Source organism: Triticum urartu, chromosome 2, assembly GCF_003073215.2.
Source record: "Triticum urartu cultivar G1812 chromosome 2, Tu2.1, whole genome shotgun sequence".
NCBI lineage: Eukaryota > Viridiplantae > Streptophyta > Magnoliopsida > Poales > Poaceae > Triticum > Triticum urartu.
Window position 1 is genome coordinate 423,742,481 of NC_053023.1, and position 27,965 is coordinate 423,770,445.

The following is a 27,965-nucleotide window of genomic DNA, read 5'->3' on the forward strand; positions in this document are numbered from 1 at the left end:
TTGAGCTAGCTTGATTTATTCTTCGCTAGCTCCATCCAAAGGCATACGACTCACATTTGTCATAGGATTATGGCCACCTCCGGGATGAAGCCGTCCAGCATGCCGTGCAGTATAGCGGCTACGGTGGCGGTGCTGCGGCCCTTAAGGTGAGCTTTTATGCTAGCTGTCTTGTTTATGTCTTGGTGAACTTCAGAGCGCATGCTTTTGGTAGCTTTGACTGGAGCCATACAGTTTCATGCCAACTTCGTTTGTTGCAGGAGATTTTTTTTGCGAGGGTTTTGTTTCAAGAGGTCTGTAGCTTCAAATGGAGCATAAAACTTCTTAATGAATATTTTTTTCTTGAATACGCACAAGCATGTGTATCATCGCATTAAACCAGAAGCGGCAAAGAAGCCGGATACAGGGCCTTTCAGCCATTACAACGCTAATCACGAGAACTAGCCTCCACATCCACCACACACATCCCTAGTCCAACCTCATGCCAATGACAACAAGGCAAGCCACAAAGCAACCCAGCCATGTCACAACCAACGTCGAGACTACTGCAACAAGACCAAAACACAAGGCCAACACATAGCAATGTACTGCCACCCATTTGTGCCAAGAGGAAGTCGGCAACTGAACGGCAGGGCCTGAGCGAACCTAGGGAAGGTACCATCGTGAGAGCACCGGAGATGGCGTACATTGCTCCCAGGAGGCCCACGCCCAGAGTGGCAGCCGACTGACTCAAGCCACACCAACGAGACTCCTCGAGCAACAAGATGACACCTTCAGGAAGGTAACGACGCCTTGCCGCCGCTGCCGCCGTCTGGTCCGAAGGCCAGACCAAGACAAGAGTTTCCCCCGAGCTCGAGGAAGGGAGTCCGATCGGGTCCAACACAATGCCTCCAGTAAGGGAACGGCACCCACGGTTGTCGTCGTTGTGAGACTCGTCTCGAAGCAGGGATTTCTCCCAACCCACATTAGAGAACCCAGCACCCACCGGAGCCGCAAGAGCAGATCACCCACCACATCTGGAAGAGTCACATTTCACATCACAGTAGCCTCTGCCACTAGTCCTGCCAGATCCGGACAAACTCATCGCTACCAGCACACCACCTCAAGTGACGCCGCCGCGTCTCCGCCCTTAATCCATGGTACACCGCCACCACCACGGACTCGCGGATGCCAGCCGGAGCAGCCACGCCCCAGCCAGCCCGCCACACGCAGAGGCCCACCTTGGAAGCCGCCGCCCCGCCAGATCTGGGCCGGTTCGACCCCAGAAACGGGACCATCCCATAGCCCTGACACCGGGAACCGCAAGCCGCCTCAACCCCGCTCCTCCGTGTCCCGGGGCTGCCACCCCGTCATGCCCGCACTGGCGAGCCGCCATCTCCGTCCCCATCCAAGACCAGCAGTCGCTAGCACCCCACGAGAAGGAGCCTCCCCAGGCTCCGTTTGGTAGCGGGGGCCCGCTGCCACCGCGGCGCAGATGCCGACGGCATCGGTGAAGGGGGAGCACCGGTGGGGGAGTTCTAGGTGGCGGCGGGGTTGCGCCCCCGGAGTCGCCTAGGGAGTGACTCGGGGGGTCGGGGGATTGGGCCACTTCTTAATGAATATTGAGTTTGTTGATTTGGAGCCATACACCATTTGAATGTGGAAAGGGAAATGTTTTTTTAGAAAAGGTGGAATACCCCCGGCCTCTGCATCTGGATGATGCATACGACCAATTTATTAATTATTAACACAAGACCTTACAAAGTCGTACAACAGTAAGACCAAATCCACCATCTTCGCAACCTCTGTCGCTACTTCTATCTAACTGATGAAGGGGCGCTGATGGTATGGGCCTAATACCAAACAGACCTCGTAGCCAAACCTAATATCACACGGGTACTTCGGGATTTCCAAAAATACAGGCAACACTGGGTACTCCAGGTGCCTCAATCCACCCAGATGTGTATTTAAGTTGCCACCTTAAGTTGAACCATTAATTAACAATCTCACATCTGTTATGGATTTCACTCACCCAAACAACGTCTACGAGCATAGCATAGCAATATAAGCAATGCGTATAAGTAACTCCCAAGGGTTTGAATGTAACAGGGCAATAGGTTCTACCTCATCAACTACTTCCCAACCCACATGTTAATGACATCCTAACCATGCAATGTTTGAGGATTGGAACTAATGCATAAAACTGGGTGATAAAGGGGTATGATCAAAGTGTTACTTGCCTTGCTGACGATCCGCGAAACCTAGAGACTCCAAATAACACGCTTCGCACTCCGGGAATTCTATCGCAAACAAACAATAGAATACATAAGCAATAAAGCAAAGAAACACGGGTAAATCTCAAATAAGAAGATCTAACCAGAAAGTTCAACTTAAGAACTCCGGTTTGCAAAAAGAATCAAATCAAACGGAGCAACGAAACTCAAACGGCGAACAAAACAAGATCCGTTTACTAATCTGGACCTAGGTCAAATTTTAGAGTAGCAAAAGCTTGTTCAAGTTGGTTAAACAGAAAGAGGATCCCAAGACAAAGATCTAGGCGCTTGAATCGTCTGATTCTGATAAACGAGCGAAAAGATAAACTAGAATGAAAATCGGATCAGAAATCATGATTAGAAATAATCGCGGAAAAAAATATGATTAAAGCAAACTGACGAACAGGCTAACTAACGAGCGTTCGTTATCTATAACTAACGAGCGAAAACCGTTTGTTAAATCGAACAAACGGACGAACGTCCGCTAAAAAGAAAAACCGGGAAAAACCGGCGAACTGAAAAAACGAACTAGGGTTTTCTTTAAAAAAACCGGATCAGTTTTGTTTAAAGAAAAACCGGCGGCTACCTCGTCGGTCCATCGAGACGTGGCGGCGACGGTGGTGGCGCGGCGCGGCACGACAGCAGCGGCGGGGCGCGGCAGCGGCGGCGGCGCGGCTTGGGCGGGGCGGGGTATATAAAGGGGAGGGGGTGCCTTGGGGAGGGGGCAAAGGGGCGACGGGGCGAAGTCCTAGCCGGACTCCGGTCCGGGGCGGCGTGGCGGCATCGGTCTCCTGAGGGAGACGGCGTCACGGGGGAGGTGGGCCGGCGGCTGGGCTTCGGCCCAGTTAGCCCCTGCACATTTTTTTAAATAATTCCACCAAAACTAAGAAAAATCCTAGAAAATAAAATAAAATTCTAAAAATGCCAAAACAAATTTTCACCGTCTAAATAAAATATTTAGAACGAGATGAACATTTTCTTGTCCCTAAAATGCAATTTTGAAAACGTGCAATTTTTTTCTAATGCAAACAAAATTGCAATAACACCCAAATAAAACAAAGATTTGATTTTAATATTTTTCGTCCCATGTTTCATTTATTTTGGAGAAGTCATATTATCCCCTCTCATATATTTTAATATGAAATATTCTCGGAGAGAAAAATGATTAAAACCAAAATCCTCGTTTCAAAATTTGATAAAAATCAAATTTGAAAACCGGGGAAATCCCCAACTCTCTCCGAGGGTCCTTGAGTTGCTTAGGATTTCGAGGATCGCGGGACAAAATGCAATAAAAATATGATATGCCAGAATGATCTATGTATAACATTCCAAATTGAAAATTTGGGATGTTACAAACCTACCCCCCTTAAGATGAATCTCGCCCTCGAGATTCGGTTTGGCTAGAAAATAGGTGTGGGTGGTCTTTGCGAAGATCATCCTCTCGTTCCCATGTGGCTTCGTCCTTGGTATGGTGGCTCCAGTGAACCTTGCTGCGGGTGACTCGACTGGCAAACTCCAAAGTCTTGACTGGCTTTTCCTCATAAGTCAGATCATTGTCCAACTGAATCGCCTCCAAGGGTACGGTATCTCTTAGCGGTATATCGGCCATCTCAGCATGGCACTTCTTCAACTGGGAAACGTGAAACACATCGTGAACTCCTAACAGTCCTTCGGGTAACTCCAACTTGTAGGCAACTTCTCTCATCCGTTCCAAAACATGATACGGTCCTACAAATCTCAGGGCTAACTTTCCCTTAAGTCCAAAACGTTTCACTCCTCGCAAAGGTGATACTCGCAGATATGCTCTATCTCCAATTTCATAGGTTACCTCCTTGCATTTCGAATCTGCATAACTCTTCTGTCTGGACTGAGCTATCTTCAGTCTATCTCGAATCAGTTCAACCTTCTCCTCAGACTCTTTGATCAAGTCTGGTCCAAACAACTGTCGGTCTCTAACTTCATCCCACATCAACGGTGTTCTGCACCTTCGTCCATACAGGGCTTCAAACGGTGCCATCTTCAGACTAGCTTGGTAACTATTGTTGTATGAGAACTCTGCGTAAGGCAAATTATCATCCCAACTAGATCCATAATCTAGCACACAGGCTCTCAACATATCCTCCAGAATCTGGTTGACTCTCTCGGTCTGTCCATCCGTTTGCGGGTGAAATACTGTACTGAACTCCAATCTCGTTCCCAAAGTCTGGTGCAGCCGATGCCAAAACTTTGAGGTAAACTGTGTCCCCCTATCCGATACGATGGTCCTCGAAACTCCATGCAGACATACGATCCTGGTCATATATATCTTGGCCAACTTTGCACTGGTATAAGTTGTTTTCACTGGGATAAAGTGTGCTACTTTGGTCAAGTGGTCAACTACTACCCATGTAGAATCATAACCTGATTTGGTCCTGGGCAGTCCGGTGATAAAATCCATGCCAAGTTTATCCCACTTCCATTCGGGTATCGGCATAGGCTGTAGCAATCCTGCTGGCTTTTGATGCTCTGCCTTCACTCTCTGACATACATCACATACAGCTACATACTCGGCGATGTCCTTCTTCATCCCTGCCCACCAGAAACGTTCCTTCAAATTCAAATACATCTTAGTGTTTCCGGGGTGTATCGAGTATGGTGAGTTATGAGCCTCCTAAAGTATTAACTTCCGGATCTCTGTGTTATTGGGCACATAAACACGGTCCTCAAACCATAAGGTGTCGTGCTCATCCTCACGAAAACCTTTGGCCTTTCCTTCGCTCATTTTCTCTTTTGTCTCCGCAATCTCTTTGTCATCCTTCTGAGCTTCTCGAATCTTTCCCAACAATGTAGACTGAACCTCCATTGTTGCAACAAAACCTCTAGGAACAATCTCCAAACGAAGTTCCCGGAGATCCTCTGCTAACTCCTTCGGCAATCCCGTGCTTTCTAGGGTATTAGCGTAACTCTTCCGGCTCAAAGCATCTGCTACGACATTGGCCTTTCCTAGATGATAGTGAAGCTTCATATCATAGTCCTTTATAAGCTCCAACCATCTCCTCTGCCTAAGGTTCAGCTCCTTCTGGGTGAAAATGTACTTCAAACTCTTATGATCCGTGTACACATCACAATGGTTTCCAATAAGGTAACGCCTCTAGGTCTTTAATGCATGCACTACGGATGCTAACTCCAAATCATGCGTGGCATAATTCAATTCGTGCGGTTTTAGTTGTCGTGAGGCATACGAAACAACTGTTCCATCCTGCATAAGCACGCTTCCAAGTCCTAAGCGAGAGGCGTCGCAATACACTTGAAAATCCTTACGTATATCTGGCAGTGTCAGCACTGGGGCTGTAGTCAAACGTTTCTTCAACTCCTGGAAACTTGCCTCGCAATCTTCCGTCCATTTAAACTTGGTATTCTTCTTCAATAATTCCGTCATTGGCTTCGCAATCTTGGAAAAATTCTCAATGAATCTCTGATAGTATCCTGCGAGTCCAAGAAAACTGCAGATCTCGCTAACTGAAGTGGGTGCCAACCATTCAGTGACTAACTAAACCTTGGTGGGATCTACTGCTATACCTTGATACGTCTCCAACGTATCTATAATTTTTGATTGCTCCATGCTATATTATCTACTGTTTTGGACTATATTGGGCTTTATTTTCCACTTTTATATTATTTTTGGGACTAACCTATTAACCGGAGGCCCAGCCCAGAATTGTTGTTTTTTGCCTATTTCAATGTTTCGAAGAAACGGAGTATCAAACAGAGTCCAAACAGAATGAAACCTTCGGGAACGTGATTTTCTCACCGAACGTGATCCAGGAGACTTGGACCCTACGCCAAGGCATCAGAGAGGCGGTCACGAGGGTGGGGGGCGCCCCCCCTAGGGCGCGCCCCTTGCCTCGTGGGCCCCTCGGAGCTCCACCGATGTACTCCTTCCTCCTATATATACCTACGTACCCCCAAACGATCAGAACAGGAGACCTAATTCCACTGCCGCAACTTTCTGTATCCACGAGATCCCATCTTGGGGCCTGTTCCGGAGCTCCACCGGAGAGGGCCATCATCACGGAGGGCTTCTACATCATCATAGCCTCTCCGATGAAGTGTGAGTAGTTTACCTCAGACCTTCGGGTCCATAGTTATTAGCTAGATGGCTTCTTCTCTCTTTTTGGATCTCAATACAAAGTTCTCCCCCTCTCTTGTGGAGATCTATTCGATGTAATCTTCTTTTTGCGGTGTGTTTGTTGAGACCGATGAATTGTGGGTTTATGATCAAGTCTATCTATGAATAATATTTGAATCTTCTCTGAATTCTTTTATGTATGATTGGTTATCTTTGCAAGTCTCTTCGAATTATCCGTTTGGTTTGGCCAACTAGATTGGTAGTTCTTGCCATGGGAGAAGTGCTTAGCTTTGGGTTCGATCTTGCGGTGTCCTTTCCTAGTGACAGAAGGGGCAGCAAGGCATGTATTGTATCGTTACCATCGAGGATAACAAGATGGGGTTTATTTCATATTGCATGAATTTATCTCTCTACATCATGTCATCTTGCTTAAGGCGTTACTCTGTTTTTAACTTAATACTCTAGATGCATGCTGGATAGCGGTCGATGAGTGGAGTAATAGTAGTAGATGCAGAATCAGTTTGGTCTACTTGTCACGGACGTGATGCCTATATACATGATCATGCCTAGATATTCTCATAACTATGCTCAATTCTGTCAATTGCTCAACAGTAATTTGTTCACCCACCGTAGAATACTTATGCTATTGAGAGAAGCCACTAGTGAAACCTATGGCCCCCGGGTCTATTCTCATCATATCAATCTCCATCACTTTAATCTTGCTTTGCTTTTTACCTTGCCTTTTACTTTTTACTTTGCATCTTTATACCAAAAATACCAAAAATATTATATCTATCAGATATCTCTCTCGTAAGTGACCGTGAAGGGATTGACAACCCCTAATCGCGTTGGTTGTGAGTAGCTATCATTTTGTGTAGGTACGAGGGACTTGAGCGTGGCCTCCTACTGGATTGATACCTTGGTTGTCAAAAACTGAGGGAAATACTTATGCTACTCTGCTGCATCATCCCTTCCTCTTCGGGGAAAACCAACGCAAGCTCAAGAGGTAGCAAGAAGGATTTCTGGCGCCGTTGCCGGGGAGTCTACGCAAAAAGTCAACATACCAAGTACCCATCACAATCCCTATTTCTCGCATTACATTATTTGCAATTTGCCTCTCGTTTTCCTCTCCCCCACTTCACCCTTGCCGTTTTATTCGCCCCCCCTCTCTTTCTCTATCCTCCCTCTCCTTTCCGCTTGCCTTTTTGTTTGCTCGTGTGTTAGATTGCTTGTTTGTCGCGATGGCTCAACTGAGATTTGGTGATCTTCACCTTAAAAGGTTAGAGGAGATCGAAACCAATGTTAGGAAGTTTATGGTTTTGCAATTTGAGCATAATAATTTCTTTAGAAATGATCTTAAGGAACAAATTTTTTTTATGAGTTATATGAATAAAGAGCTTGATGATATGTCTAAAGAATTTGATGGTATAAGATCCCAAATTGCTCGTCTAGAAAAGATGGCTGCTGAAATTTCGGATATGTAAGCCACCTTAGTCAATAAGATGGCCGCTAAACCGAATTCCTATGAAAATCAAGATGAAGATATAAAAGTTATTGATGTGTCTCCTATTAAATATTTGTTTTGGAATATGAATCTTGATGAAACTGAATATGATCTTCCTTTACCTAGAAGGCGTTCTAAAAATTCGAAGTATTTAGATCTTTATGATGAAATTGATGAAAGTGGGATTGAAAGAAATAAAAATCTAGATGTTGCTAAACCCACTATATTGGATTTCATGGAATTTAATTATGAAAGTTTCTCTTTAATTGATTGTATTTCCTTGTTGCAATCCGTGCTAAATTCTCCACATGCTTATAGTCAAAAGAAAGCCTTCATCGAACATATTGTTGATGCCTTGATGCAATATTATGAAGAAAAACTTGAGTTGAAAGTTTCTATCCCTAGAAAACTCTATGATGAGTGGGAACCAACTACTAACATTAAAATTAAAGATCATGAGTTTTATGCTTTGTGTGATTTGGGTGCTAGTGTCTCCACTATTCCCAAGACTTTATGTGGTTTGCTAGATTTCCGTAATTTTGATGATTGCTCTCTAAACTTGAATCTTGCGGATTCTACTATTGAGAAACCTATGGTAAGGATTAATGATGTTCTTATTGTTGCAAATAGGAATTATGTGCCCGTAGATTTCGTTGTTCTTGATATAGATTGCAATCCTTCTTGCCTATTATTCTTGGTAGACCTTTCCTTAGAACGGTTGGTGCGATTATCGGTATGAAGGAAGGGAATATTAGATTTAAATTTCCATTAAAAAGGGCATGGAACACTTTCCAAGAAATAAAATAAAATTTCCATATGAAACTATCATGAGAGCCACTTATGGATTGCCTACCAAAGATGGCAATACCTGGATCTATCCTCGCTTTTATGCCTAGCTAGGGGCGTTAAACGATAGCGGTTGTTGGGAGGCCACCCAATTTTATTTTTATTCCTTGCTTTTTGATCCTGCTTAGTAATAAATAAATTATTTAGCCTCTGTTTTGGTTGTGTTTTTTTGTTTAATTAGTGTTTGTGCCAAGTAGAATCGTTGGGAAGACTTGGGGAAAGTCTTGTTGAACTTGCTGTAAAAAACAGAAACTTTAGCGCTCACTAGAACTGCTGTAATTTTTATTTGAAGAGTGATATTTAGTTAATTATTTTTTAAGATGATTAATAGATAAATTCCTCACGTCCAGCAATTTATTTTAGAATTTTTGGGGTTCCAGATCTTGCGCTAGCTACAGATTACTACAGACTGATCTGTTTTTGAAAGATTCTGTTTTTTCATGTGTTGTTTGCTTATTTTGATGAATATATGGTTAGTAAAATAGTTTATAATCCATAGAGAAGTTGGAATACAGTAGTTTTAACACCAATATAAATAAAGAATGAGTTCATTACAGTACCTTGAAGTGGTCTTTTGTTTTCTTTCGCTAACGGAGCTCACGAGTTTTCTACTTTAAGTTTTGTGTTGTGAAGTTTTCAAGTTTTGGGTGAATTCTTTTGATGGATTATGGAACAAGGAGTGGCAAGAGCCTAAGCTTGGGGATGCCCATGGCACCCCCAAGATAATCCAAGGACACCAAAAAGTCAAATCTTGGGGATGCCCCGAAAGGCATCCCCTCTTTCGTCCACTTCCATCGCTAATTTACTTGGAGCTATATTTTTATTCACCAACATGATATGTGTTTTGCTTGGAGCGTCTTGTATTATTTGTGTCTTTGTGTCTTAGTATGCCACAATCATACTTGCTGTACACACCTTTTGAGAGAGCCATACATGAATTAAAATTTGATAGAATACTCTATGTGCTTCACTTATATCTTTTGAGCTATGTAGTTTTGCTCTATGTGCTTCACTTAGATCTTTTAGAGCACGGTGGTGGATTTGTTTTAAAGAAACTATTGATCTCTCATGCTTCACTTAAATTATTTTGAGAGTCTCTTAATAGCATGGTAATTTTCTCAATAATAATATGCTTGGTATTCAAGATTTGTGAAATTTTCTTTTGAGTGTGTTGAATACTAAGAAAAGATTGAAGCATGATAATTGTTCTGATATATGGAGGTGATAATATTAAAGTCATGCTAGTTGAGTAGTTGTGAATTTAAATAATACTTGTGTTAAAGTTTGTGATTCCCGTAGCATGCACGTATGGCGAACCGTTATGTGATGAAGTCGGAGCATGATTTATTTATTGATTGTCTTCCTTATGAGTGGCGGTCGGGGATGAGCGATGGTCTTTTCCTACTAATCTATCCCCCGAGGAGCATGCGCGTAATACTTTGCTTTGATAACTTCTAGATTTTTGCAATAAGTATATGAGTTCTTTATGACTAATGTTGAGTCCATAGATTATACGCACTCTCACCCTTCGACCTTTGCTAGCCTCTCTAATACCGCGCACCTTTCGCCAGTATCATACACCCACCATATACCTTTCTCAAAACAGCCACCATACCTAACTATTATGGCATTTCCATAGCCATTCCGAGATATATTGCCATGCAACTTTCCACCGTTCCGTTTATTATGACACACTCCATCATTGTCATATTGCATATCCCGGTACACCGCTGGAGGCATTCATATTGAGTCATATTTTGTTCTAAGTATCGAGTTGTAATTGTTGAGTTGTAAGAAAAATAAAAGTGTGATGATCATCTTTATTAGAGCATTGTCCCAGTGAGGAAAGGATGATGGAGACTATGATTCCCCCATAAGTCGGGATGAGCCTCCGGATGAAAAAAAAGAGGCCAAAGAAGCCCAAATAAAAAGAGGCCATAAAAAAAGAGCAAAGGCCCAAATAAAAAAATGAGAGAAAAAGAGAGAAGGGACAATGTTACTATCCTTTTACCACACTTGTGCAGTAGCACCACGGTCTTCATAGTAGAGAGTCTCTCATGTTATCACTTTCATATACTAGTGGGAATTTTACATTATAGAACTTGGCTTGTATATTCGAATGATGGGCTTCCTCAAATTGCCCTAGGTCTTCATGAGCAAGCAAGTTGGATGCACACCCACTTAGTTTCTTTTGAGCTTTCATATACTTATAGCTCTAGTGCATCTGTTGCATGGCAAGCCCTACTCACTCACATTGATATCTATTGATGGGCATCTCCATAGCCCTTTGATACGCCTAGTTGAGGTGAGACTATCTTCTCCCTTTTTGTCTTCTCCACAACCACCATTCTATTCCACCTATAGTGCTATATCCATGGCTCACGTTCACGTATAGCGTGAAGATCGAAAAAGTTTTGAAAAAGTTAGAGTATGAAACAATTGCTTGGGTTGTCATTGGGGTTGTGCATGATTTAAATACTTTGTGTGGTGAAGATAGAGCATAGCCAGACTATATGATTTTGTAGGGATAAGTTTCTTTGGCCATGTTATTTTGAGAAGACATAATTGCTTTGTTAGTATGCTTGAAGTATTATTATTTTTATGTCAATATAAACTTTTGTCTTGAATCTTTCGAATCTGAATATTCATATCACAATTAAGAAGATTTTCATTGAAATTATGCCAAGTAGCACTCCGCATCAAAAATTCTCTTTTTATCATTACCTACTCGAGGACGAGCAGGAATTAAGCTTGGGGATGCCTGATACGTCTCCAACGTATCTATAATTTTTGATTGCTCCATGCTATATTATCTACTGTTTTGGACTATATTGGGCTTTATTTTCCACTTTTATATTATTTTGGGACTAACCTATTAACCGGAGGCCCAGCCCAGAATTGCTGTTTTTTGCCTATTTCAGTGTTTCAAAGAAACGAATATCAAACGGAGTCCAATCGGAATGAAACCTTCGGGAACGCGGTTTTCTCACCGAACGTGATCTAGGAGACTTGGACCCTACGCCAAGGCATCAGAGAGGCGGTCACGAGGGTGGGGGGCGCCCCCCTGCCTCGTGGGCCCCTCGGAGCTCCACCGACGTACTCCTTCCTCCTATATATACCTACGTACCCCCAAACGATCAGAACAGGAGCCAAAAACCTAATTCCACTGCCGCAACTTTCTGTATCCATGAGATCCCATCTTGGGGCCTGTTCCAGAGCTCCGCCAGAGAGGGCCGTCATCACGGAGGGCTTCTACATCATCATAGCCTCTTCGATGAAGTGTGAGTAGTTTACCATATACCTTCGGGTCCATAGTTAGTAGCTAGATGGCTTCTTCTCTCTTTTTGGATCTCAATACAAAGTTCTCCCCCTCTCTTGTGGAGATCTATTGGATGTAAGCTTCTTTTTGCGGCGTGTTTGTTGAGACCGATGAATTGTGGGTTTATGATCAAGTCTATCTATGAATAATATTTGAATCTTCTCTGAATTCTTTTATGTATGATTGGTTATCTTTGCAAGTCTCTTCGAATTATCCGTTTGGTTTGGCCAACTAGATTGGTAGTTCTTGCGATGGGAGAAGTGCTTAGCTTTGGGTTCGATCTTGCGGTGTCCTTTCCCAGTGACAGAAGGGGCAGCAAGGCACGTATTGTATCATTGCCATCGAGGATAACAAGATGGGGTTTATTTCATATTGCATGAATTTATCTCTCTACATCATGTCATCTTGCTTAAGGCGTTACTCTGTTTTTAACTTAATACTCTAGATGCATGCTGGATAGCGGTCGATGAGTGGAGTAATAGTAGTACATGCAGAATCGTTTCGGTCTACTTTTCACGGACATGATGCCTATATACATGATCATGCCTAGATATTCTCATAACTATGCTGAATTCTGTCAATTGCTCAATAGTAATTTGTTCACCACCGTAGAATACTTATGCTCTTGAGAGAAGCCACTAGTGAAACCTATGGCCCCTGGGTCTATTCTCATCATATCGATCTCCATCACTTTAATCTTGCGTTGCTTTTTACCTTGCCTTTTACTTTTTACTTTGCATCTTTAGACCAAAAATACCAAAAATATTATATCTATCAGATCTCACTCTCGTAAGTGACCGTGAAGGGATTGACAACCCCTAATCGCGTTGGTTGCAAGTAGCTATCGTTTTTTGCAGGTACGAGGGACTTGAGCGTGGCCTCCTACTGGATTGATACCTTGGTTCTCAAAAACTGAGGGAAATACTTACGCTACTCTGCTGCATCATTGTAACACCCCGGATGTAACTTTCCCAATTTGTACGCCAACTCTTGCCGTTTCGGCGTTAAGTTAATTTATTTTCTCGGGTTCGGGTCTGTGTTTCCGTGTGTTGTTATCGTTGTCATGCATCTCATATTATGTCATCATGTGCATTGCATTTGCATATGTGTTCATCTCATGCATTCGAACATTTACCCCGTTGTCCGTTTTGCATTCCGGCGCTTCGTTCTCCTCCGGTGGTCATTTCTAGCTTTCTTTCATGTGTGGGGATTAAACATTTCCGGATTGGACCGAGACTTGCCAAGCGGCCTTGGTTTACTACCGGTAGACCGCCTGTCAAGTTTCGTATCATTTGGACTTCGTTTGATACTCCAACGGTTAACCGAGGGACCGTAAAGGCCTCGTGTGTGTTGCAGCCCAACATCCCTCCAATTTGGCCCAAAACCCACCTAAGCCTGCTCCATCATCTAGATCGTTCGATCACGATCGCGTGGCCGAAAACCGCACCTCATTTGGACTCTCCTAGCTCCCTCTATGCCTATAAATAGATCCCTCCACGAAATTCCGGGTCTTCTCCTACCCTAACCCTAGCCCTTTCGTCATCCGCGCGCCGGACGTGTCCGCCGGCACCGGACAAAGTCGCCGCAGCCAGCCACCGGGCGCCAAGTGGCAGCCCCTCTCCGCGCCGCGCGGCCCGCCGGAGCCCGCTCCCTCGCCCCGCCTCCTCGCGCCTGAGGCGCCGCCCGGCCCCGCCCGGCAGGCGCGCGCGCCGCCTCCGCTCGCTCCGCCGGCCGCGCCGCCTCGCCCGCCGGCTGCCTCGCCGCCGTGCGTCGCCGCCTCCGCCGCGCTGTGCTCCGCTGCCGCCGCCCTCCGTCGTCCTCCTCGTCTTCTTGCCGAGTTCGGCCGGCGTGCCTCCCCTCGCCAAGTCCGGTGATGAACTCCGGCAAGAACCCCGGTGATCCTCGTAAAGCGTGCAGGTCTCAGATCCGGATTTGTTTCGGGTTGACTTTTTGCCCGGAACCCTAATCCAAGTGCTCCTGTTCATAGCCTCGTAACTTTGCATCTGTAGCTCCGATTTGGGCATATGGCATATGAAAATGTTCATCTCAGAGAGTACATCATTTCATTCCATTGTATCATTTTCATTTGAGTTCATCTTGATGCCCGAAATGCTGTTAGAAGAGTGCTACTTGAGTTAATTGTCAGATCTGCTACTCCTTTTAGGTTTTGTCATTTTTGCCATGATTAATGTGTGCATGATATGCCCTGATGCTCTACATATGTTTTGTTAATGGTTTTGTCATCTTTCCAGAGGTGCAACCCATGTATTTTGTGATGTGTGTGGTGTCTGGTGCAAGCTTGCAAAGTGGTGCACTTAGTAATTCTGTTTTCAGGGACTTACATTTCCACTAAGTCCTGAACAGTTTATCTCATATGGCCATATGTTCATGTTGTTTCCTAGTGATCCGTGCCTCTTTTGAGGATGATCAGTAATGATTTTTGTTAATCTTGTAGTGCTCTATCCATCCATGTCTTTATTTGCAATTATGGAGCACCCTAGCTTGAGTCAATCGAGCTCTACTTTAGCTACTTTGTGAATCTGGGCAGATTGTCAACTTGTTTGCAATTTTGCCGATGATGTTGTAGTTGATCCGTGCATGCTATGTTATTGTTCTTGCCATGTCTAGCTTGAATTTTGTGCCTTCTTGATGGATGTATGCTTGTCTTGTCATGACTTGCTCCGTGGTGAGTGCATCGAGCTCGTAAACATGCCTACTTGAGTTATATTTCAGCATGCTCCAGTTTTCACAAAGTCTGAAAATTGATTATGTTTTTGCTATGTTCACATGCTTTCAATTGTATTTTCTGATCCCTTTTGGCTCAAGGTCACTAAGGGACTTTTGTTAAGCTCTTTGAGTAGCTCCATGCCATGCTTTACTTTGCCATGTTGAGGTCCTGCAGCATATAGTTTTGTTGCTCCGAAGAGTGCTACCTGATCTGAAATTCCAGACAAGTGTTGATTTCACTAAGTCTGAGATCTGTTTGTCATATGCATTTTTGCCATGCTTGTTTGAACCTGTTAATGGATGAATTGGCCGTAGCTCAGTGCTAGACTTTTGTTAAGAATCTTGAATGCATCCCTGCCATGTATTTTCTTGTCATGTTTGGGTGCTGTAGCATGTTCATCTCATCGCATTTAGATGGCTACTTGCTGTAAATCGCAGGCCGGTGCCATATTTGAATCACTTGCCATTTCCAAACCGTAACTCCGATTCCGGCGTTCTTTATATCGTTTTCAAGCGATTTCATCTCATCTTTCCAGTGGCACACTTGGATTTCCAATTTGAGGCCAGGTTCATGCATTCCCTATCACATCTTGCATATACATTCCGCATAGCATATCATCTTTGGACCATAGTGTTTGGTCCTTGCACGTGGTTGATTATGTCCTTGTTGCTTGTTTGTCTTGTTTGGGTAGAGCCGGGAGACGAGTTCGCTAACGAGGAGCCCGTTGAGTTTGCTTTCGAGGATCCAGTCAACTCTGACAACTGTGCAGGCAAGATGATCATACCCTCGAAATCACTACTATCTTTGCTATGCTAGTTTGCTCGCTCTTTTGCTATGCCAATGCTACGATGCCTACCACTTTCTTTCAAGCCTCCCAAATTGCCATGTCAAACCTCTAACCCACCATGTCCTAGCAAACCGTTGATTGGCTATGTTACCGCTTTGCTCAGCCCCTCTTATAGCGTTGCTAGTTGCAGGTGAAGATTGAAGGTCGTTCCTTGTTGGAACATTTATTTACTTGTTGGGATATCATTATATTGCCATGTTTTCTTAATGCATCTATATACTTGGTAAAGTGTGGAAGGCTCGGCCTCTCGCCTAGTGTTTTGTTCCACTCTTGCCGCCCTAGTTTCCGTTATATCGGTGTTATGTTCCCGGATTTTGCGTTCCTTACGCGGTTGGGTTATAATGGGAACCCCTTGATAGTTCGCCTTGATTAAAGCTTTTCTAGCAATGCCCAACCTTGGTTTTACCATTCACCACCTAGCCTCTTTTTCCCTTGGGTTTCCGGATCCCGAGGGTCATCTTATTTAACCCCCCGGGCCAGTGCTCCTCTGAGTGTTGGTCCGACCGAGTAGACTGCGGGGCCACCTCGGGGCAACTTGAGGGTTGGTTTTACTCGTAGGATGTCTCATCTGAGTGTGCCCTGAGAACGAGATATGTGTAGCTCCTATCGGGATTTGTCGGCACATTCGGGCGGTGTTGCTGGTCTTGTTTTAACCTGTCGAAGTGTCTTGAAGAACCGAGATACCGAGTCTGATCGAAACGTCTTGGGAGGAGGTCTATTCCTTCGTTGACCGTGAGAGCTTGTCATGGGCTAAGTTGGGACTCCCCTGTAGGGATTTGAACTTTCGAAAGCCGTGCCCGCGGTTATGGGCAGATGGGAATTTGTTAATGTCCGGTTGTAGATAACTTGAACCTTAACTTAATTAAAATGAATCAACTGAGTGTGTTACCGTGATGGCCTCTTCTCGGCGAAGTCCGGGAAGCGGACACGGTGTTGGAGTAATGTTTGCGCAGGTTGTTCTCTAGTTTCGCGCTCGTGCTTTGCCTCCTCTTCTCGCCCTGTTTTGCGAATAAGTTAGCCACCATACTTGCTAGTCGCTTGCTGCAGCTCCACTCATATTTTACCTTGCCTTACCTATAAGTTTAAATAGTCTTGATCGCGAGGGTGCGAGATTGCTGAGTCCCTGTGGCTCACAGATTACTATTACACCAGATGCAGGGCCTGATGATTCCGCTCCAGGTGACGCGCTTGAGCTCAAGTGGGAGTTCGACGAAGACTCTCAACGTTACTATGTTTCCTTTCCTGATGATCAGTAGTGGTGCCCAGTTGGGGGTGATTGGGACCGTATCGCATGTTGGGTTATATTTTATTTTGGCGCCGTAGTCGGGCCATGAGTGTTTGGATGATGTAATGTTATTTATGTACTTGATTGACGTGGCGAGTGTAAGCCAACTATGTTATCTCCCCTTTATGATTTATATTACTTGGGATGTTGTGAAGATTGCCTAACTTGCGACATATGCCTTCAATGCGATTATGCCTCTAAGTCGTGCCTCGACACGTGGGAGATATAGTCGCATCGAGGGTGTTACAATCATCCCTTCCTCTTCGGGGAAAACCAACGCAAGCTCAAGAGGTAGCATACCTTCTCCTAATATAACATGTCCAAGGAATCCGACTTCCTTCAACCAAAACTCGCATTGGCTGTACTTGGCATACAACTAATGTTCCCTGAGTTTCTCGAGAACTAAACGCAAATGCTCCTTGTGTTCCTCTTCATTCTTCGAATATACCATTATATCATCAATGAACACCACAACAAACTTATCCAAATATTTCATGAACACCTTGTTCATCATGCTCATGAAATAGGCAGGGGCATTAGTCAGTCCAAACAGCATGACCGTATATTCGTATAACCTGTACCGTGTGGTGAATGTTGTCTTTGCTATATCCTTCTCCCGTATCTTCAGCTGGTGAAATCCTGATCGTAGATCGATCTTCGAAAACACCTTAGCTCCTTGCAGCTGGTCAAACAGATCATTGATCATCGTCCATGGGTACTTGTTCTTGATCGTCACTTCATTCAAGGCTCGATAATCAACAACCATTCTTAGGGACTTATTCTTCTTCTCAACCAAAAGCACTGGGGCTCCCCATGGTGATGAACTCTATTGAATGTAACCTTTCTCCAATAACTCCTTGATCTATTTCTTAATCTCCTCTAGATCATTCGCGGGCATCCGATAGGGTCTCTTGGATATTGGCCCTGTGCCTGGCAATAGCTCTATCAAAGACTCGATATCTCGATCCGGTGGCATGCCTGGTAACTCCTCTGGGAAAACATCCAGGTAATCATTTACTACAGGCACTTCCTCCTGAACAACTCCTGTGAGGGTATTTACTTGGCTACTTCTGGGTGCATGCCTAGATATATACTTGATCCTTTTTCCCTCCGGGGTGGTGAGACAATCTGACTTACTAACACAGTCAATGCTTCCTCCGTACTTTGACATCTAGTCCATTCCTAATATCACATCCAATCCTTGTGACTCCAAGATAATTAGGTCGGACGAAAAAACATGGTTGCCAATGGTTAGGGGTATCTGGTCGCACCATCGACTAGCCATATACTCTGCTCCAGGTGAACTTACTAACAGATGGGTCCTAAGGGTTTGGGTCGGTAGTTTAAACTTATCCACGAATTCCCTTCATATGTATGAATGCGATGCACCAGTATCAAAAAGAACAAGAGCGGTAAATGACTTAACCAAAAACTTACCTATAACCGCGTCTAGTTGCTCTTCAACCTCCTCCACGTTAACGTGGTTTACTTGTCCTTTGTTGAATGGATTGGACTTCTTCCCAACGCTCCCATTTCTGTTTCCATTCTTCCCTTCAGGGCACTCCATGGCATAGTGTCCAGTCTTCCCGCACTTGAAACAAGTAACGTGGCTTAGGTCTCTCTTCGCAGGTGTGGCTGGATTGGGGTGGTTCTGATTGTTGCTTGCTCCATTCCCATTCCCATTCCTTGGGCCGGTATGGTTATGGTTACTTCCTCCATTATGGGTGTGGCCTCCATGGTTATGAACAAGTCCTCCCGAGTTCATGGTTAGGCGAGGCTTTTGCTGAGCTCCCGAATTATACCTCCCTTGTCCATACTTCCTCTTACGGCTCTCAATCTGCTGCTGCTTCCCTTCAATCATAAGAGCCTTATCTACCAACTCCTGGTAGTCGTCGAATGTTGCCACCATCAACTGCATGCTCATCTCATCATTCAGCCCTTCCATAAACTTCTCCTGCTTTGCGGCATCTGTGGCCACATCATCAGGGGCATAGCGAGATAACTTGCTAAACTCATCCGCGTACTGAGCCACGGTACGGTTCCCCTGGCGTAAGTTGTGAAACTCACGCTTCTTCATACTCATTGATCCAGTTGAGACATGAGCTATATGGAAGGCTTGCTGAAACTGGTCCCATGTCACCGTGGCTATAGGGTAGGTGACAGTGTAATTCTCCCACCATGAGGTTGCTGGTCCATTCAACTGATGTGCGGCAAAACGCACCTTCTTAGCATCGGTACATCCTGCAGTGGTTAACTCCCTTCCAATCCTGCGGAGCCAATCATCTGCTACTATAGGCTCGGTGCTACTGGAAAACACCGGTGGCTGCAACCTCAGAAAACGGGCTAAGTTGTCCACTGGTGGTGGTGGTGGATTGTTGTTGTTGTTGTTGCCTTGGTTCTGAACTAACAACTGCATCAGGGTATTCTGTTGCTGGATCAACTGAGTGAGCTCCAGTGGGAAAGCAAATCCGGGGTCACGTCTCGGAGGCATCTGATGGGTTTAGAGGGGAGAGATTAGAATAGAATGAGGTCTAATGAGAAAGCACTACCCATATGCACACGAGACAAACACAATCATTTCACTCAATCAATCAAGCAAGGCATACAATCAGTCTAGAACTATCGCAATAGTGCTCGGACTACTCTATTTACATGGTGTAATACTACTACTTATGTGGTGGTCTACTAAAAAATATTGATCGGTCGAAGACTCCATGATAACTGCTCTAGCTTCGTCTTCAAAGTCATCATCGCTAAGCTCGGAGTCGGTGTCGTTGATGATGATGTAGTTCTCCGGGTGAATCTCCTTGGGTTCTTTGTCTTCTTCTACTGGTGCGGGGTCTCCCAGGAATACTGCTAGCTTCATTGTTAGGTCGGCATTCTTATCCACTAGTACGGCGATTTCCTCCTCATAATCTTCACGTGTAGCCTTGAGTTCTTCCTCAAGTTCCGTAATCCTAGCCATTGCCTTCTTCAGATCTATCATGCCTGCACACATCTGATTCTCCTGGCGTCGAATGTGCTGGTTTAGTTCCTGGATGAAAGCTGCAATTGATATATCCTTCCTGGTGCTGATCATCTCCCATTGCTCGTCTCGACGCCCAAAAATCTGGTAGATAGTATCCTTAAGCTCCTTTGATAAACTTCTCCAATGCGCCCCATGGTGATGTGAGCTATCATACTCTTGCCTAGACTCCAGGTTGGTGCATCAAAGGAAAACTCTATGGGTTTAGTGACTGGCATGAATGTTCTTCCTGGAACTTGAATCATCCATCGCTCCACTTCTGGCAAAGTGGAGTTTTAAGTCCCTGTGAAGCTTGGTATTCCTATGTTCAGGTACCTAGTGACTTCTTTCAAGTGTCGTCCAAAAGGTTCTTCTTCATCCGGTTGTGCAAACTTGTTCCTTGCATCCGCCATCATAAAGAGTGGAAAATGGAGAGGAGTCAGAAATGAGAAGAGAATAGTGATCTATGGCTTTAGCTTAGTGGTCGTGTCCTACACTCAGCGTGTTATCTGATACCATCTTGTAGCGACCCGACCTCAAACGGTCAAGTCTCTGTGCTTCAATGTCATCCCTGGATCGGTAATGCTGACACACACAGTACTCGAGGATTTATAACAGAGTAGCAATCACACACTTATTACATCGAATGTCTCCAAAGAGAACTTATTACAATAAAACATGGCTTAAGACCATCTAATATGATAACATCGGAAGGCTTGGAAGATAAAGTGAGTCCATCAACTCCAACGGCATAGCTGAGCTGCACGGCAACGACCTAACGAACCTTACTTCTCGTCTGAAAAGTCTGCAACATAATACGTTGCAGCCCGAAAACGGGTCAACACATGGAATATGCTGGCAAGGTAACAAAGTAGAGCAAGTACAGTATAATACTATCACTACATGCATATTTGGCTCGTGGAAAGCTCTATGGTTATAGTTTTTGCGAAAAGCCAATTTTTCCCTACAACAAAGGAATAGATTTTATTTAACTATCATGGTAGTTGAAACATCATTGAGAAGGTTCCTCCAACTCAATTCCAATTAAGGTAATTAACAACCCAACAATATTAATTTAGAGTGATGAGATACTTAAGATACTCCAAGTACTAGATACTCAAGATGTCCATAACCGGGGACACGGCTAACCATGATTAGTTTGTACACTCTGCAGAGGTTTGCGCACTTTTCCCCACAAGACTCGATTTCCTCTGTTGGATTTCTCGCACTATATGGTGTTTGAGAAATGGATGACCGAGACATAGTCTTTCAGAAACATTAACTCTCTACTCCGGGCAGACCATACCAAACCTACAACCCATTACCTGCTGATCCACCTCTTGAAGAGCTTCACGTAACTTACTCAACTATGCTAGAGCCCATAATAGCTTGTGGCTGCACACGGAAGTTTCTAGCATGAATCATCTCAGTTCCCTTTGAGCCTGGGTGGCGGTCCATAGGAAAATCACACAGGTACTCCAAGATTTCCAAAAATACACGCAACACTGGGTACTCCAGGTGCCTCAATCCACCCAGATGTGTATTTAAGTTGCCACCTTAAGTTGAACCATTAATTAATAATCTCACATCTGCCATGGATTTCACTCACCCAAACCATGTCTACAAGCATAGCATAGCAATATAAGCAACGCGTATAAGTAACTCCCAAGGGTTTGAATGTAACAGGGCAATAGGTTCTACCTCATCAACTACTTCCCAGCCCACATGTTAATGACATCCTAACCATGCAATGTTTGAGGATTGTAACTAATGCATAAAACTGGGTGATAAAGGGGTATGATCAAAGTGTTACTTGCCTTGCTGACGATCCACGAAACCTAGAGACTCCAAATAACACGCTTCGCACTCCGGGAATTCTATCGCAAACAAACAATAGCATACATAAGCAATCAAGCAAAGAAACACGAGTACATGTCAAATAAGAAGATCTAACCAGAAAGTTCAACTTAAGAACTTCGGTTTGCAAAAAGAATCAAATCAAACGGAGCAACGAAACTCAAACGGCGAAGAAAACAAGATCCGTTTACTAATCTGGACCTAGGTCAAATTTTACAGTAGCAAAAGCTTGTTCAAGTTGGTTAAACGGAAAGAGGATCCCGAGACGAAGATCTAGGCGCTTGAATCGCCTGATTCCGATAAACGAGCAAAAAGATAAACTAGAACGAAAATCGGATCAGAAATCGCGATCAGAAATAATCGCAGAAAAAAAATCCAATTAAAGAAAACTGATGAACAGGCTAACGAACGAGCATTCGTTGTCTATAACTAACGAGCGAAAACCGTTCATTAAAACGAACGTCCGAACGAACGTCCGCTAAACAGAAAAACCGGGAAAAACCGGCGAACCGAAAAAACGAAGTAGGGTTTTCTTAAAAAAACGGATTGGTTTTCTTTAAAAAAACGGTGGCTACCTCTTCGGTCCGGCGACACGCCGCGGCGACGGTGGGGCGAGGCGGCGGTGGCGCGGCAGTGGCGTGGCACAGCAGCAGTGCAGGGGTGCGGCAGCGGCGCGGCACAGCAGTAGTGCCGGGGCACGGGCAAGCGGCGGCGGTGTGGCTTGGGCGGGGTGGGGTGGTGGTGGCGGTGGCGGGGTGGGGTATATAAAGGGGAGGGGGTGCCTTCGGGAGGGGGCAAAGGGGCGGCGGGGCGGAGTCCTAGCCGGACTCCGGTCCGGGGAGGCGTGGCGGCGTCGGTCTCCTGAGGGAGACGGTGTCGTGGGGGAGGTCGGCCGGCGGCTGGGCTTTGGCCCAGTTAGCCCCTGCGCATTTTTTTAAATAATTCCGCCGAAACTAAGAAAATCCTAGAAAATAAAATAAAATTCTAAAAATGCTAAAACAAATTTTCATCGTCTAAGTAAAATATTTAGAACGAGATGAACATTTTCTTGACCCTAAAATGCAATTTTGAAAACGTGCAATTTTTTTTCTAATGCAAACAAAATTGCAATAACACCCAAATAAAACAAATATTTGATTTTAATATTTTTCCTCCCATATTTCATTTATTTGGAGAAGTCATATTATCCCCTCTCATATATTTTAATATGAAATATTCTTGGAGAGAAAAATAATTAAAACCAAAATCCTCATTTCAAAATTTGATAAAAATCAAATTTGAAAACTGGGGAAATCCCCAACTCTCTCCGAGGGTCCTTGAGTTGCTTAGGATTTTGAGGATCGCGGGACAAAATTCAATAAAAATATGATATGCAAGAATGATCTATGTATAACATTCCAAATTGAAAATTTGGGATGTTACAATTCCTCAGTGACATCATAGAATAGGATCATGTAGTTGATGTTCTGAATAATTTCTTTGAGGTTTGAAATTGATTTGGCCCAGATCTTTAAACCTTTCCTAAGCCTTTTGAATTTTACAGCAATGCATTTAGCACTATCAGCTTCTTGAATATCTTGCTCCCAAATATTCCTAACTACATCCTTGAATTGAGGGTGCTTCAGCCAGGAATTTTCAAATTTTCAAACCTGAGATTTAGGAATGCAGGTGCCCACTTGGATAACAATAGGGAGGTGTTCTGAAGTAATTTTGGCAAGAGGAATGGCTTGAGTGGAAGGAAACATGAGAGTCCAGGCTTTACAAGTGAAACACCAGTCCAGTTTTTCCAAAAGAGGGGCATCTTGCATATTGCTCCAGGTGAACTTTCTGCCTTTCAGAAGAATTTCAACAAGAGCTTGATTACTGATTGCTTCATTGAAGAAGAGCATGTCATTAAAAAAGAGGGGCATCTTGCATATTACTTCAGTACGTGGATATCCCAGTTCCTTCACCGAAGAAAGATGAAGTTCTCATAAAAGTTGAAGCAGCAAGCATAAATCCAGCGGATTGGAAGATCCAGAAAGGGTTGCTCCGTCCTTTTATTCCTAAATTTCCGTTTATTCCAGGTACTCACGCATAACATATTTCTTGTACACAAGGCTTTGTCTTTTGTGATGACAATATTTCCCATGGAGTTGATTGCAATTTGCAAGGAATGCTTCGGATAGAAATTCATAACTGGTCAATTATATGCAATGATAGAGTATATGTAAAAAAATATAAAGTGAAAGATTTAGCACATCCGACCTTTGCTTAGTATATCGTAAGATAGGTATATGTTATATATATTTTTGAGGGAAAAAACAGGACTCTATGGCTTATTTTTATTAATTTAAAAAAATACAAGAGTGAAGACTCAAAACAAAACAAAACAGGGAAGGAAGAGAAAAAAGTCTATACAAGCTAAAATTACATTACAACAACATAAAAGCAAGGATCAATTATCTAAAAGTGTTGACCGACTTTTCAACATAGATGTACACACTAGTATATAGAGTAGTATATTGTATTTTTAAAAGTAGTATATTGTTTTGTTTGCGGGGTATATAGTTCTCCCTCGGTCCCATAATATAAGAGGTCAAAAACACTTTTATATTATGGGATGGAGGGAATACTATATTGTTATTGTCAATGCCAATCTAAACACTCCTTTCACTGCCTGCTAATGAAACAGTAACCGACGTCGCTGGAGAGATTGTTGAGGTTGGTTCTGCGGTTCAAGAGTTGAAAATTGGTGACAAAGTTGTGTCCAAATTAGTCCTCGGGGTAATTCGAAAAGCCATGATTTGAACAATTTAGTTTATGTCTCATTTATATGCACATCATTTATGACAGAAGATGTTTAATTACAGAAAGTTGGTGGCCTCGCTGAGTATGTTGGAGCATCCGAGCGCATCATCGTCACCTGACCCGCCGGAGTATCCGCTGCGGATGCCGCAGGGCTGCCCATCGCTGGCATCACTGCTCTGCAGGCCCTGAAGGCCATTGGCACAGAGTTCGACGGCACATGCCGCGGCAGCAACATGCTGATCACCGCACACTAGTAGAAAACAGGGCTTTCGTTCGGGCCAGATAAGCCCATTAGTTCCGGTTCAGTAACGAACCGGGACTAATGTGAGCATTGGTCCCGGGTCGTGCGGCTAAAGGGATTAGTCCCGGTTCAAATGAGCCCTTTAGTCCCAGTTTGAGACACGAACCGGGACTAAAGGATGCGATGCCCTTTAGTCCCGGTTGGTGTCTGAGATACGAACCGGGACTAAAGGGTGCAATGCCCTTTAGTCCCGGTTCGTGTCTCAAACTGGGACTAAAGGTCCCATTTTCAAACTCTACCCTCTCCTTGTGGATCGCCTTTTCAGTTTTGTAAAAAGCAAAATAAAATGATAAAACTTCAAAAAATAAAATCCTTCGAGATGTAGTTATATTACTACATCTACTAGTTAGGAAAATTTAAAAACTTAAATTTGGACATGTTTTGCAAAAAAGTGTCATGAAAAAGTAAAACGGCTATAACTTTTGCATACGATGTTGAAGAAACATATAATATATCAAAATATTCAACACGAAAATCCGCATCCGATTTTGACAGCCTATGGCCTGTTTGTAAATTTTTAGAATCCTCAAATTCTAAAAGGAAAAAAGTTATGCTCAAATTTCAGTTTTTTTCAATTTTTGTTAAATCAGGTCAAACTTTGGTCAAACTACTTATTCAAGAAGTATTAGTGTTACTAAATAGTTATTAAGAATATTAGTGTTACTAAAAAATTATTATAGTTTTTTTGAATTTTGGTCAAATCTGATGAAACTGTGGTCAAACTACTTATTCAAGAAATATTAGTGTTACTATATAATTATTCAAGAATATTAGTGTTACTAAATAATTATTTCAATTTTTTGAATTTTGGTCAAACTATGGTCAAACTACTTATTTAAGAAATATTAGTGTTACTAAATAATTATTGTTTTTTAGAGTAATAGTTTCAAACTCAAACAGTGAAACATGTGACTTCATGCTCAAGCTAAACTACTGAGGGTTAATAGGATTGACATCTTACTATTGTCAGGAAAACAACAAGTGCAGACTTGAAAACGAGGGGGAATAGAACTTGGAAGTTAAGCGTGCTCAGGCTGGAGTAGTACGAGGATGGATGACCGGCCAGGAGGTTAGATGATTTGGAATGATGAGGGATGATTAGAGATTAGAGGTTAAATTGAGCAGTGATGAGGGGTGATTAGAGATTAAATTGGAAAATAATTCAAAATTTTAAAAATAAAAAAAATCAATATTTTTCCGTAAAAATAACTTTCCAACCGAGACTAATGGTGGAGCTCCAGACAGCGGCCACGTGGACGGCCTTTAGTCCCGGTTCGTGTAAGAACCGGGACTAAAGGGGGGGGGCTTTAGTAACGACCCTTTAGTCCCGGTTCCAGAACCGGGACTAAAGGCCCTCTAGAACCGGGACAAATGGCCCTTTTTCTACTAGTGGCGGCATCGGGCAGCATGGGCACGTACACCGTCCAGCTCGCCAAGCTCGGAAACGACAACGTCACCGCCACCTGCGGTGCCCGCAACCTGGAGGCTGTGATGAACATCGGCACCGACGAGGTGCTGGACTACAAGACACCGCAAGGCGCGGCATTGAGCAACTCTTCGGGCAAGAAGTACGACTACATCATGAACACCACGACTGATGGCAAGTAGTCGGCCTTCAAGCCTAAGGATGGCAATTTTACCCATGGACATGGATATCCATGGATACCCGACCCGAATGGATAGGGTTTGGATATGCTTTTGTGTCCACGGGCAGCGCCCAAACCCGACCCGATTGCTCGTGGGTAGGGCATGGATATAATCTTGTACCCGTGGGTATACCCAAACCCGACCCGATAGTATGACTTAATGGGCAAAAATCTGCTATCCCTACCCACGGTCACATGTCCCACTGCAATTTTACACTGTTATCTAAAACATGTAAAAGAAATCACACAATCCCCACCGTAACTTTTATTATTTGACATTCAATTCCCACCGTAACATACTGCAACGCCCCTTCCCTTATTTTTATCTCCTTCTGAAATGAGTTGTCATTCTAATCTGTTAGAAAAATACTAAATGATCTTAGGTTGTAAGTGGGCATTGATGTACCATAAGTTGATGTTTACCATAAGTGAAGCCTAGCCTGCCACTAGGTGAAGAACGGAAGAGCTTATGTTAACATTGTGTTATGTCTTATTTATATGTCTCGAGAGGACCCAATGGATATCCAATGGGTATGGATATCCATCGGGTTTGGACATGGACACAATTTTTTGCCCGTGGATATTTTCATGAGCGGGCAAAGATTGTCTTCATGAATATGTATATGGATTTGATATTGTTCAACCCGATCCAAACCGACCCATTGCCATCCTTATTCAAGCCGGCCCTCAACTTCCCTGGCAGAGTCGTCGACATAGCCTCCAACTTTTGGAACTTTGTCGCATCAATCCTGACGTTTTTATCCAAGAAGAAGTTGTCCATCGTGATTGAATCGATGGGGAAGGAGGACCTGAGGTTTCTGCTTGAGCTGGTGAAGGAAGGGAAGCTCAAGACGGTTGTCGACTCACGGCATCAATTCGAGAAGGCAGCGGACGCGTGGGAGAAGAGCATGAGCGGGCACATCACAGGAAAGGTCATAGTTGTGATGTGAGCTTCATGCATATATGTACACGTTTACTGTAAATTTCTGCTGTTATATTGGTCAAGTGCTTGTTTGATATCGTTTGGTCATGTAATTCATAAGCAAATCAAACATCTAGTGTTTTTTATTTGCAAGAAGAGATATTTACCATGAAGTGAGTATAAATATTATGACCACTATTTTTTTAAACAATATAGAGATTCCTATGATTTTTTTATTTTTTGTGATGGGAGATTCCTATGATTTTATTAACGAGTCCAACAGATTAGACATGTTGAAGAAGTGTCAAAAGCAAATGAATCACGTCATCTGGAACAAAGGTATAGGACAAGACTACAATAATATCCCCTATGAAACATTTTCCCGAAAAAATAGACTTGCAATGGTACTAGACAATTACATGGGACATATTACATGAAAGCAACTTTATGTTCACCATCGAAAACCGCGGTGGGCATGTATGACCTTTTGTTACTCCTTGGTAGGAGCCTGTGCCTCATCTTTCATTCACAGCACCGTGGTTGGATGCAGCCTCTGATT

General features: G+C 43.6%; 1 pseudogene; it reads left to right on the forward strand.

The window, feature by feature from the left end:
- Positions 1 to 69: 69 nt before the first annotated feature.
- Positions 70 to 27,434, forward strand: LOC125541626 (annotated as a pseudogene).
- Positions 27,435 to 27,965: the final 531 nt, after the last annotated feature.